Genomic DNA, 14,983 nt, shown 5'->3' on the forward strand with positions numbered 1-14,983 from the left:
ATCGATTCCACATACTTAGAATGTTGCTGTCCGATTGGTGCTAGAGAATCACATGATTATTGTACGTTTAGTTATGAACCAAAACGATATTCTGTATTCATGGCATTTTGGTGATGTCTCAAATTGCTTGCTCGCTTGTTTGTGTGTTAACTATGTTTGTGTCTTGTTTGTCTGATTGAATGTTATTTGTTTGTAACAAGTATTTTGTTTGTTTGCTGGCATGGGAAACGCATTCGCTTGTTTCAATCATTTCACACAACACCAATTCAAAATGAATCTACATTCACGCTCTTACTTATCACTATTTTGGGTGATTTTCTCAGAGCGACCTTCGGCCTTTCCGCTAAATGCAATCTAAAATTGGGTGTAGAATTGTAGACTAACTCTGAGCAACAAAGTTCACGGTAAGAAGTGCAATCCTCGAAGGAATAGCGAACCCAATTGGAAATGGAAATAGATACATTTCTGCACCCAGCATGCATTGCGCCTTAGGACAAATTGAAGGCTGAAAAGCGATCTCACGGCTCCTTTGTCGAGATAAGCCGCAGAAAAACTGATAGTTATCGTTTGGTGTCCAAAGGAAAGGTTCAATGTTCTTTTTTGTTATTTTTTCAGTTGTATTTGTCCCCCCCCCCCCCCCGGTCCATCGCCCTTTACCTTTTGTTTCATATGACCTTTATACAATACTATGAAGTTTGATTTTGTTTTACCAAAATGAATCAGAAGAAAATGATAATGATAATCGCCTGTGGAATTTGAGTTCTCCATTCGTTTATCTGCGGCTTTATTCATCTATCCCTATCATCCTAATGTTGGACTACAATCATACAATATGTCCAAAAATCTTAATTGACACATCGCAATATTAACATGGTAATAGTGCAAATTTAGGAATACTCATTAATTTTTAGTATCTCGGATATGTAAGATGTGGTAGGTATACGATATTCATCAGTCTTGTCAATCGGGTCACTTTTCAAACAACAATGGTCCGTTTATGTAACCTTGTGGAACACCATAATTCGAAATCACAGTATAGTATCTACGGGTTACAGTACGCCCTATTCGGGTGGTTCTATGTAATGCTTATTCAACTCGGATATTATCTGAGAACATTATGGAATATCGTGAACAAATTAGACTCGTTAAGGAATTCTTTTTTTTCAAGTTTCCAGTTCACGAATTGTCTTATCTTGTACATGTGTATACCTATAAAAACAATTCATTGTATTTTCAACGCAAATATAAACAATAAACTGTTTTTTTTTAAGTACCTGGGTAGTTAATTGTGGATATTATACTAGGCTTGTCTTTACAATCGCGTCCTCGCTTTAAAAAAATCTTAACACATGGAACATTAACTGATATTCTGGGAATATACATTTGTAATTAGGTTGTTATTGCGAATGAAAGGTAGGCATTGTAGATTTCATTTATGAAGCGTGGCTGGCAAAGAGGGAATGTGAGTTATTCATACTGTATACACGTTGATGAAATAACCTTTATTCACTTCTGTAATTTTTCAAAACGTTTTCATTTTTTTAATACTTGATTAGTATGTTAGGTTGTGTTTATTTTTTCTAAGATTTCGGGAGTGTTATTTGTGTTAGTGATGATGATGATGATAACAATAATAAGGATAACAATAATAATGATAATGATAATAATAACATTATTATACTTATCATTACTATTATTATTATTGTAGTTGTAAGACGTTTATGTCTTCAAAAAAAAAGAAAAAAGAGAAGATCGATTCAACCTTTAAAAGAAGGGGCGAAAGGGTTCCGACCTTTGAAATCTGTGATATGTTGGGTTAGTGATCATAGAATCCAGGGTTGCTAGTGTCTCTCTCATCCATCCGTCATCGCTGATTTAATGGTTGCCATGACAACTACACTTCATCCCTATCAATGCCCACAGTTGTTGCTTCGTTAATAATCAGACGAGACGGACTTATTTAGATGGCCCTCTCCGGGTCACAAACCTATACCTGACGCGGAGACCTGACGATGCGATGACGGATACCTTTTCTTTCGTCTCCAATGTGCAGGACAGCAGAAAGAAGATAGATAGACAGACAGATAGATAGATAGATATATAGATAGATAGATATATAGATAGATAGATAGATAGATAGATAGATAGATAGATAGATAGATAGATAGATAGATAGACAGACAGACAGACAGACAGAAAGATAGATAGACAGACAGACAGACAGACAGACAGACAGACAGACAGACAGATAGATAGATATATAGATAGATAGATAGATAGATAGATAGATAGATAGATAGATAGATAGATAGATAGATAGATAGATATATATATAGAGATAGATAGATAGTTAGGTACACTCTAAAAAGGGTTTACCCAATATTGAATAAAATGGGAACATGCATTTGGTTGGGTAAAAAGATATCCGATATTTTGTAAATTTAACGCAATATTGCGTTGAAATAGCCCTATATGGGGTAAAATTTTACTCAGTGTTTTTAGGGTGCAGATAGATAGAGAAAGATAGATAGATAGATAGATAGATAGATAGATAGATAGATAGATTTTGTTTGTTCCCAAGGACACAAACGCTGGATTTGACAAATGTAAGTGTTTTCTGTGCCATGTATAGATCTATGATGGAAACATATGATTTCCTTTTTTTTTAATCAACGTCTGTTTATATTTGAGAGGAAAGAAAAAGGGGGATCTGTGGGAACATAAGTACAGTATTTTTTTTCTGGTTTTGATGAATGCTTACTTCGATCCATGTTTTAGTTACTTACATGTTTATCTACGAGTTACTTATATCTTCAATGTTATTTATGGGAATATGCACTTCAAACATTTGTTATGCTTAGTTCCTATATTGTCATCAATGTAACATTATATTCTGTCAATTTATTTTTTATGCATGGTGAAAATAAGGGAAAGAAACAATTTCTCAGTCGATTGGCTTATACATGCTTGGATGTTGTGGCCAGGTTTCATTGAATTTCCATTTATTGTTATTACGTCTTTCTGGAAAGGGGGCACTTTCGGAGCAATAATCCTTAATCATTTCATTTCAGAGATTAATGGACATTTCTTTGGCAATCCCAACAGCAAAATTGAATATGCTCCAAACTCTAAATGCATGCCGCGTACAAACATGAAATTTTATTTTCAATTTTATACCTTAAACAATACCTTTAAAAATGTGAAAAATATTGGAGGTGAAAACCCCAGTCAGTTTTATCGGGTCCCTTGTTTGCTTACTGATGATGATGTGATAAGGGAAACTAAAAATTTCCTAACTTTCTTATTTTGTGATGACATTATCAGACCTGCCATGTTGTCTGATTGTTTTTCTTTCAAATAAGTTGTTTTGGGGCTAGATCTTGAAAATAACATGTTTGAGATCTCAATTTAAAAAAGTGACAAAAGGCTGACAGTTCACAAAAGGAGTAAATAAACAATAAAAAATATTAAAGTTTATAAATGTGATTTTATTTTTAAGTTATTAAATTATGTTCAATCATCATAATCATTGGATGCTTTGACTTTTCATCTCGTTTTCTTTTTTCTTCAAAGATGTCTACCTCACCGTGGTAATGCACGCACAGCCAATGGCAAACTCGCTACCACGACGTATGACTGACAGTGCAGGTGCTCCGACCAATCAAAAGTGCGGTTTTGAGGTTGGCCCACTCGCGTGCAAAGGGAGATGGGAAGAGACTCGAATGTGTGACAACTTCCGGTTTGAAGTTAGCGCGCGCTAATACCACACATCCTGCTCAGCGACCGGAGAGAGGCATGGATGAAATTGATAAGGGGACAAAGACGGAATGGAGAAGGGGGGAAATATCAGGATAGCCTGTAAACAATGTCATTAATAGCTGAATTTAGATCCATACTTGTCATGTCTGCAATGATTCCTTAATTTTTAGTTAAAAGCGTTGGGCTAGCTGTTGTGACTGTCCATTGGTAAAAAAAAAGCCCCCCTCCCCCTCAACAAAAAAAAAGAATTTTATAGTTTTACCTTTCGACTTGTTGCTTAATATCCATATAAAGATAATAATACAAATAAATCCCGCAAATGGCATGGGTGGACAACATGACAAAGAATTTAATTCATAGATTAAAGAGGTTGTCTAACATAGCACCAATAATATTTGAAGACTGGGATCCCCAATCATAGATTATCTCGGGCGCTTTATCAAGAAAATTTGATGAGATCCACAAAGAACATCCACAAATGATTATCGTTCATGTCCATTATCGCACCTCTTTGTCGTGTATATAGACCTATTCATCTATTTATCTATACATCTATATATATTATGGATGGATGCGTCGTGGTCTAGTGGTTCTGACTCTCGCCTTTCAAACAGAGGGTCGTGGGTTCGAATCCTAGCCATGGCGTGTTTTCTTTCAGCTAGAAACTTATCCACACTGTGCTGCACTCGACCCAGGTGAGGTGAATGGGTACCGGCAGGAAGTAATTCCTCAAAAAGCTGTGCGCACCAGAATCGGTAGACTAGCTTAGCCGGGGTAATATAGGAGCGCCTTGAGCACCTAGCAAGGTGGATACGTGCGCTATACAAATCCTATATTATTATATTATTTATTATATATATCGCCTAAACACATTATATGTGCACACAGTCCACCATACTTACGCCGGTGTGCCTATTACACCCCTTTTCACCATGCCTCGAAACAGATTTTATTTTATTTCTGTCTCATCCTCATTCTCCTATTTTCATCCATCCCACATCTCACATTCCATTGCGATGGCATCCCGACCATGAGACGGGCAGATGACGTTGATTTGTCTCCTCCACCCACTGGCGCTCGACACGCCGGAAGGCATCAATGATTGGTATTTTGTATTTCATCCCATATGTTCTTGCGCAGCAGCCTACAAACGAAATCTATTAAGGTGTTTAATTAACCATAAATCATCTGTGACTATATGGATTATATAATTCGTTGAAATTATACAAATCATATCAAAATACAAAATATAAACAATGATACACTGCAAAAACACCGGCGTTTAATTAAACACCAGCTCGGCATCTACATCGGAAAACACCAGAGAGGTGTTGAAACGGCACCACCTCGTCTTTTGGCTAACATCAGATAGGCATTTAAACAACACTAATCAGTGTTAAACCAATATCGGTTTAATTCTTAACTGGTGTTGTTTCAACAATTCTCTGGTGTTTTTCGATATATTATAGATACCGGGCTGGTGTTAAATAAACACCGTTTTTTTTCCAGCGCAGTAGATTCTTGCATGACAGTAGCCTACATACGAAATCTATGAGGTGTTTTATTAACCACGATTCATCTGTGACTATATGGATTAAAATAATTCGTTTAAATTATACAATTCATATAAAAAATGTAAGCTATGATACAATGCATTGTTCTTGTTCGCATTCCACATTCCTATTCGGTCGTCTGTTTTTCGTCGTCCGCCAAAAATTCAATTCATTTTCGTGTGTTTTAGCCCTTCCCCGGTCCCATCCTTCATCAAAATTATTTTAATTTTCATTTGGTAACATGTCAGTGATGGGTAGGCATGGCCCTGGGGAGCGGGGGTGCTGCGTGTATTATTCTCCATAGGTAACACCCTCAGGAATTATGGTAGGTGTTAACAAATGGAGAAATTTAGCAAAAATTACCTATATATTGTAGTGAAACCTTTTTTTTTTGCTTGTCAAATTAAAATCAGCACCCCCAGTAAAAAAAATCGTTCCAAGGGCCCTTGTCTCATGCCACTCATACTTTATTTATTTTGGCGGGAAAATAGATATGTTTTTAACTGAAAGTGTGTTTTTGACCGATTAGTGGTATTCATAATGATTAAATACCATACTTAAAGGTTACGTTGAGATAGAAGATGTCATCTCCAAAATCATATCGACTTACTTAATATCCTTTGGAAAATTATTAATGATTTATCTCAATTTCTCAATTTCTTACTTCTACCATTATTCCCAACACGTGCACTGCAAAAACTCCGGTGTTGATTTAACACCAGCCTGTAATCTATATATGTCCACACCAGAGAAGTGTTAACAACACCAGTTTGGTTTTTGTCTAACACCAGATAGGTGTTTAAACAACACCAATTGGTATTAAAACAGCATCGGTTTGATTCCAAATTGGTGTTGTTTCAATTCTTCTCCGGTGTGGACATATATAGATTCCTGTTTGGTGTTAAATCAGCACCGGAGTTTTTGCAGTGTGTAACAGGGAAGAAGTTGTGCATCTTTACCAGTTTGTATAATTCAGAGATATACACTCTAAAAAAATATTGGGTAAAAATGCCCATGAGGATAATTATGTGTCCAACCAACATTGGGCATTTCTTTGGGGCATTTTTACTTATGCAGTGTGATGAAAATTTTGCCCATTCTCAAGTAAATGTTGCTTATTTTTTAACCTTACTGGAGCGTTGTGGCCCAGTGGATTAGTCTTCGGACTTTGAAACAGAGGGTCGTGGGTTCGAATCCCAGCCATGGCCTAATTTCCTTCAGCAAGAAACTGATCCACAGTGTGCTGCACTCAACCCAGGTGAGGTAAATGGGTACCGGTAGGAAGTAATTCCTTAAAAAGCTGTGTGCGCTATGAACGCCTAGCTTAGCCGGGTAATATAGGAGCGCCTTGAGCACCTAACAAGGTGGATATGTGCGCAATATAAATATCCTATATTATTATTATTATAATATGCTTCCCGCATTGGTTAAAATACTGCCCCGAATTGGTTAGACACATAATTACCATCGGGCTGGTTAAAATTTTACCCAATATTTTTTTACAGTGTAGCTTATATTTAATTGGATTAAAACAAATATGGAATTTGATTGCATCCACGACAATTATTCACTCTTATTGCTACTTCTTAGTTTGAAGAGACATTATTTTCATCCATTCTATATTCATTCATTCAGTCAGTGGAATCTCCCTCCGTTTACACTATCAGCCTTTTATTGGATGGTAATTCCTGGCTTGTGCATCCATACACTTCAAGTTCACCGTCGTGATTTAAATGAACCGTAATGAGTCGCAAATATATTAGATTTCGCCTAATTTTCCGGGGAATCCCCCATGTTGATTCTACATTCCCAAATGGTAGGTTTCGGCCCCGGTCGGGAGGTCACGTGACACACGGGACGGTCCCGTAAGATCGTTTGCGTTACGCCAGCGTGTCTGGTAGAAATTAGGCGCGTAATCCACTTTGCGAGATCGGCCGTGGGTAGGTTGGATTTGATTTGCTGGGAGGAGGTACTCCTGTCCCCTGGAATTAACTTCCAAAAAAAGGAGAGAAATAATGAAGTTTTCGTGAGTGTTAATATATGACGTCACGCCACGAGAGACACCAGGCCTCACCCCTGCCCCGCAACATGTGCCAAGATTCTTTTCAGAGATATTTTGCACTTGGTAAATTCAAAGAAAGATGATTGCATTCGTTGGATTCAAGCTGATGGAAAAAATTACGAGGGAGCAAGCCCCAACCCCAGCCCCCGGGTATTTCGCCAATTTCTTGGTTCACTTTACTTCTGTAAAAATGGTAAGAGTGACATCAGTCCGCGACAGAGAAACGAACTCTCTGCTTTTGAGTCAACCTCACAAACCACTAGACCACCCGAAAATGCACTCACTCAAGCGACTTTAGTTTATAGAATTAGTTGGGAAGATGTGCTGTTGTTTTGCCTGACTTTTTATATGGTTATAAATTTAACACATTTTGCCAGCCTATAGGCATTGATTTTCCTTTTATTTTGAAAATCATTTCCAGAGTTATTTATACAATATAAAATAAAATCATCTGCATACGAGAATTGTAGATAACGCATTTAACAAACATGTTACAAATCATCACGGTCGTTGCATAATGTACATTTACCGGGCATTAATGAGGGGATTATGATTATCAGTACGATATTGAGTCATCATTCATTTTTGTTTGGATGAATGTGATTTCAAGTTAATACTCATTCAATCCTGAATAGTTTAAAGTGGAGATGCCAATACCTACTGAATACCTCACTATAAATTGTACAAACGGTGATTAGAGATATATTTATTGACTTACTACATGAGAAATGTAATTCAATTTATGAATCGACCCTGCATGTTATGTTTTCATTATCACACTTGATGTCTTGATGAAATGGTTGTAGCGCCGGATGGATCAAAGACTATTCAACCGATTACATAATTATTGAATTATTTTTTTTGAAGGTTCTTGTTCTCTGCATCATCCCATACCTCTCTTTGAACATTCTATTCATTTACCTATTTATTTCACCAATTAATTCATTCTTTTATTTATTCTTTATTTTTTCATTGAGTTTTTCATTTACTTATTTATCAATTCATTAATTGATTTATGTAATTCATTCATTCTCATGAGTTCATTTATTCAGTTTTTATTCATTCATTCATCATTTCAGCGGGTGTTTTGCACTCAAAGGCCTGTTCCTTCTCCTCCATCTCCTCTTCCTTCTCCTCCTCTTCCTCCTTCTCCTTCTCCCCCTCTTCCTCCACCTCCTCCTCTCTCTCATTCTCTTCCTTCTCCTCCACTTCCTCATTCTCTTCCTTCTCTTCCTTCTCTTCCTCTTCCTCCTTCTTCTCTTCCCACCCCTTCTCCTCCTCCTCTTCCTACCCCTTCTCTTCCTTTTCCTCCTCTTCCTCTTCCTCCACCTCCTCCTCCATGTCCTCTCTCTCCTTCTCTTCCTTCTCCTTCTCCTCCTCTTCCTCCTTCCCCTCCTTCTCTTCCTTCTCCTTCTCCTCCTATTCTTCCTTCTCCTCCTTCTCCTCCTCGCCATAACTTTCTTTTGTGTCAAATTCTGTTTCTCAGTTTGTATTCTCTGCATGCTAATAAATTGTTCATGCTACTGTGAATTATCATCAATATCATCCAATTACGCTTTAGCCATGGCATACTTTTATACGCCCTAACGAGCTTAATTCAAATCCTTATTTCATCAGTCTAGAAGATCATGGAATGAGAGGGGTAAGAGAGAGTGGAGGGGTAGAGGTGGGAGAGAGAGAGAGAGCGTGGGATTTAGAGAGAGAATAAAGAGAGAGAGAGAGGGGTAGGTAGGAGAAAGATGGAGGCTGAGAGAGAGAGAGAACCAAAGTAGGAGAAAGAAAGAGGGAGAGCAAAAGAGGAAAAAGGAGGAGAGGGGGGGGGGGGGGCTTGGCAGGTAAAACCGACAACGGAATCACAAATTACACAATAATGACAATAGTTTGTGTATCGTCGATTTCTCTCAATTCTGAAAAAAGTTACAAATCTTTTCCAAATCCGATTGAACTTCGATTAAAAGTATTTATTAAATGAATGAATAAAAATTAGATATTAAATGTTACATTTATAAAATGTTTTTTTATCGTGTCTGTTTATTTATTGATTCTAAAATACAGGAATAAAAAATAATAAAAATCATACGACTATGATATCATTTTTGATCATTCAAGCGTTCTATCATATTGCATGAATCTTTATATTTCACTGCGAATTCATTCAACTGCAAATTAATTTCATATCAATTGCGATGAAACCTGGGGAGAATTTCACGAAATAATTATTGAGTGATTTTTCACTGAATATTGTAATAAGCTATCGAAAACCTTGCATCTGATTGGCTCAGGACAACTTAGAGAATAAAAATCACTAACAAGATGTTAAATTGAAAATTTACCCTGGAAGACACTTGAAATAGAACAATGCTGGATTATCTTGTTGAAATTAAAAAAATAATAATAACGGATCAAAAAGACAAAAATAAATAAAAGTAATTTGATGCTTTTGAAGAAGCAGATGTACAAGTAGTAATATTTTCTTAATAGTTAACGTTCTTCTCTTACTTGAGATTGTAATCTCTTTATTTTTATTTGTTTATCCTTTTTAAACTTTGTTCTCTGTGTTTAGTTGAATTTTCACTTGTACTTTACTTGCCGAGATGTTGACATTAATTTGAAATGTTTTATGGTACTATTCTGGGAAAAAAAAAGTTTGAAAGACCTCCACGCTACTGGTCACGGAAATAATTTAATAGCGAATTATTATTGAGAAATAATAAGAACTTCATTGCGCATTAGGCACACGAGAAAAAAAGGAGGGAGAAGGGCAAAACTTCATCTCCTCTTCGTGAGTGAAAGCGCGCCATCTTTGTTGAGGATAGAACATTCAAATTGATCACGGCTTTTTACAGATAACCCATTTTACTTAACATAACAAAAATACAAAACTAATCGTAAGTGTTCGCTACTTGAGGTTTGCTATGTTATTAAATCTAAAACTCAATCATTGGCTGCGCTGTGCAAGGAATAATATCACTCGTGTGAACTAAATATAGTTAATGGAATTTATACAACAAAAGATGTGTCAGAACAGGTAACCATCAGCGTAATCCGATGACAGTTCTCATTTTTCCGTGGGTTCACCTTTTTGTGATATTTTATCTATTTTTCTTCGTGTGTACCAGATAAGGATCATCAAGATGGAACGGAAAACAAAAGAAAACAATAATCAATTCAGACTATGAAATTCATTAAAGGAACTTGAACAATTGTCGAGAGTAAAATGCTGCTTTATGCTGCCCTCATCGACGTTCACGCTCGATAGGATAGAGATTAGTGGTCCCGCCACACAATTCCTTTTCTCTATCTATCTATCTATCTATCTATCTATCTATCTATCTATCTATCTATCTATCTATAAAATCTATCTATCTCTCACTCTTTTTTTTCTCTTTTTGTATGTGTGTTTGCTCACATTTCCAGATTAATAAAATTCACTTTGATCAATGTTATGAATTCTTTTTTCATAGATTCTTCCTTTCATATCATCCATTATGATCATTCAGCAATTTTCATATCTCTGTCTTTCGTTCCCTTCTCCTTGTCTCTACATACATGACATACCTTTCAAATCTTCTTTTCTCTCTTAACATGCTTAACATCATCATCAGCATCATCATCATCACCTTCTTCTTCTTCTTTTTGTTCTTCTGCGTCCTCTTCTTCTCCTCCTCATCCACCTCCTTCTTCTTTCTTATTCTTCGTTTTGTTTATTCTGTTGTTGCTGCATCACTTCTCCTCAAATTCAATAACTCTTCTCATACTCTTTCTCCCCCCCCCCTCCCCTCTTTTCCCTCTCCCCTTCCCCACAAGCCATTCACCAATGAACCCTCTATAGTTTAATAGCTCAAAGCAATGAGAACATGGGGGCGGAAGAGCCAATCAACGTCGGTAAGCGTGGGGTTGTCAGGCCGGTCGGGATCGGGTCAGAGTCCCGTGCCTCTACGCTCATGTTCCGGTTGATGTTCCCTCTACCTTCCTGTTTTTATAGCTCCGAGGTCTTCGTGGCGCCACGAGCGTGAAAAACTGTCTCCGTGAAGAACAGTCCATGCAACTGGGCGTGGCCAGATCAAGCGCCCTCTAGCGTTCAGAATTCCGAGTTTGATACAGCTTGATACAGTACTTGAAAATGAGAGGGACTTTGTTTGCTGACAGAATCATTGAACACGTGGACCGAGTTTAAATCCATGAGATACGGTAGGCATGAAATACAGTAGTTAGCGAAAGGCGGTATGATTATAGTAGTAGGGATTTTTGTGTGCAATTTTAGAGCAAAAGATGATTTCTTTTAACTTATTTTTGCTATAAACACATCGACAATGGTGTGTCGTTGGAAATAACTTGATAAACTTGGACGGTCTGGAGTGAGTTTTCCTGATTCGACATTGTTTAGGTGCTTTTGTTCACATGGTGATTTATTTTTGTCAATATCTGTATACTAGTACTTCAATAATATTACCGTCGCGCGACAAACCACTATACACTTGGGGTTTCTCTTGCAAAGATTTTAGTACTGCTAGGGTGATGTTAAATAGTAAAAGTATGAATGGAAATGTTAATTCATTCTTTGCCATTGTATACTCTTTATGTAGGCCTGAAATGTAGTAAATTCAAGATGCAGGTCTCAGTAAACAAAAAAAAACAAAGAAAGAAACATGAACAAATACGGTGATTCTTCATAACACAAGCATGATGAGCATACATTAAAAATGTTACACTTTCATTATTTTGCTTCGTCATTGTCCGAGGAAAAAAAGGGCGTCTGCAAATACCTCATTAATTATTTTTTACCTTTGGCGTAGGGTGGGCAAGGTAAGCTGCAGGCTAGCCGAAACAGGTGCTTGATAGACAGAAAACAGGTCAAAACATTCCATTACGTAACTTTAGATTCCCAGAAATAGCAACAAAAATATTTTTGTAAAATAAATGTCAGATGATTGCAGACACAAGAGCCGCTGAACGATTTCAAGGAGGGAAGGAAAGGGTGAGCCGAAAGTACCGGCTGATCGTGTGTATAATTATACAATTTGATGAAATAGTAGTCCTGACTCTCGTCTCTAATGAGAGGGCCGTGGATTCAAATCCTACCACTAGTGTCACTTATTTTTATTCAGGAAAATAACTATCGACATTTCACTGATGTAAATGGGGAAGGGACAGGGTTTTATTCCTTGAAATGCAAAGAGAAGAAAATGGCGTAAGAGGGGGGGGGGGGGGGTGGTGTCTTAATAGTAATTAGTCATAAGCGAACAAACAACCATGACTTTAAAATAACCGTATTTCACAATTTTCCCTTTTGCTTACTTACTACTTCTTTCTCCTTCCCCGCCCTTCCCCCAGTCGTGAAACCTTTTGTTTATTTATTTATTCATTTATTTATTTATTGTTTATCTATCTATTTATTTATTTATCTATCTATTTATTCATTTTTGGGGAGGGGGCAAGAATCCCAAAAGGCCCCCATCCATATGCCTGTATGGGAAAGGGGGTAGTTGCGGTCCCCTCCTCACCCTCAAACTTCATGGTGAAAATCCTTTGTTTCATAATGCATGCATAAAAGATTCTCAGTTGTAGTCGAGTAAAAAGTTACTACACTTTTCTTCTCTCGTCCGTAGCTAACGGTAAACTACCCTAACCAAAAACGGAAAAATCATTTACTCTCTACATCACCAGCGCTTCCGAGCGGTTGAAATTTTCAATCATCATCAGTTATCTTTAATGAAATTTGTCTGGTCATTTACAGGGTCCATTATAAAGAAGGAAGGAGAAGAGCGCGAGAAAGGGAACCTATTTTAAGGCGAGAAAGGTGACCGTATCATCTTAATAAAATTACTTTTTATTCTGAGCTTCCGAGCCACCTTCCTCGTTTTGTTATACCTCAGTGAAGCTCTGACGGCGAGCTTGTTGTTTTCTAATGACGTAATCGCGTCTTCCCAGAAACTCTCGCGATTATCCCCAAAATATTATAGATTTTTCAAAAGTGTCTATCCTAAGTTTTAAACTTCTTATTTTTGTTGATGATGTTGTTTGACATAATTATTCACAACCTTCTTTTCAAATTCTGGTTCAGATTCAATACACTTTTCTATTTCCTTCACCATGTTCGCAGTATTTCGACCCAAATTCTTTCGTTTTTTTTATTTTTTTATTTATTTACACATAAGAAACTTTCGAGGGTATAAGCCATTACGATCAAGATAATTGAGTCTTCAATGGTTTTCTTCAAAATCTAATTTTGTTTAAGAGTACACAAGATAAACTATATGGCATTTTTGGCACCACTTTTAATGCTATACCTTGTCGTCAGTGTATATGTAGGGTTGTGTGGGAGAGCATGTATGTGTATTTTGAGAGAGTGTGGGTGTGTGTGTAAGTTGCTGTGTATTTGGCTTTGCACACGAGGTTCAATCGGATATGGTTATTTACGTCTGGGACCGACATTTAATGTCCTCTTGCATGCCATGCGAAATACATCAAGAGATAGATTTCGGTCAGACTGTTCCGAATCCCAGAATATATTCTGTGCTGTCAGGTGTCCGAGACCATTCTGGTATACTTTCCACTTATTCGCATTAGAGAAAATAAATCTTACAAAAGATCACACTGCCTAAAGCTAAAAGCAGTTAAATTATTAAATTAATAAATTTTACATTTCATTACTCCTCCGTACAAGTCACTCCATTACAATTTTTCAGTATAGATGTACTAGTCATGCTAATTTGACCGTCACGCCTGCGGAATCGACTTCAGAATCTTGTTTTGTAGTAATCTTTATTATTCATTCACTTCAAATAAAATTCATATACATGCATGATATAGATATCATACAAAATAATAATATTGCAGCTGTGAATACACAAATCAAATGACATTGTAGAAAATTGGAAATAAACATAGCAGATGAATTGTATCAGGACAGAAACATAATCCAAAATCATGCAAAAATAACATTTTCAACGACTAATGTATGCAGCAAAAGCAATAAAAAACAATGACATAACGTAACAGCTACGCAAACTGAATGAATGAATGCATTAATATGCATTATCCCGCCCCATGAGCCCCCCCCCCCCCCAGAATGAGAAAAGATACTAAGTTATCATTGGTCGCTTTGGAGTCGGTTTCATTTATTTGATGTGACTGTAGTATAACTGCAAAGTAAGATGAATGAAGTGTTTAAATTAGCATAATTAACAGCAACAGACGTTTTCGAAACCTGATATTTTTAATTTCCTCAGGTTATTTTATTTCGATTTACTTCCTGTTTGATTTTTTTCCCATTTTAGGTCGTTTGTTTGGTTTTATTTACTTTGATTTTATTTAGGAATTGAAGGGTGGATTTGTAATAATTGGTAGAGACAGCGTAGAAAGAACTAAGAGTGGGACCCGTATACATACAGTTGCCATACATTTAAAGCAAAGATTGATCCAAAACTTTCATAATTACAAATAAATCGTAATTTGATTTAAATTAATTTTAATTGATCCAAGAATTTTCCCAAACTCAATTCGAAGTTGAGTTTTGATGAAAAATCGCAACCTTGTGAAAAACGGGCCCAAGAGTGACAATTTGATATAGAGAGTGGTCATTCAAGTAAACTAAAAAAGAAATGTG

This window comes from Lytechinus pictus, chromosome 9 (genome assembly GCF_037042905.1).
Source record: "Lytechinus pictus isolate F3 Inbred chromosome 9, Lp3.0, whole genome shotgun sequence".
Lineage (NCBI taxonomy): Eukaryota > Metazoa > Echinodermata > Echinoidea > Temnopleuroida > Toxopneustidae > Lytechinus > Lytechinus pictus.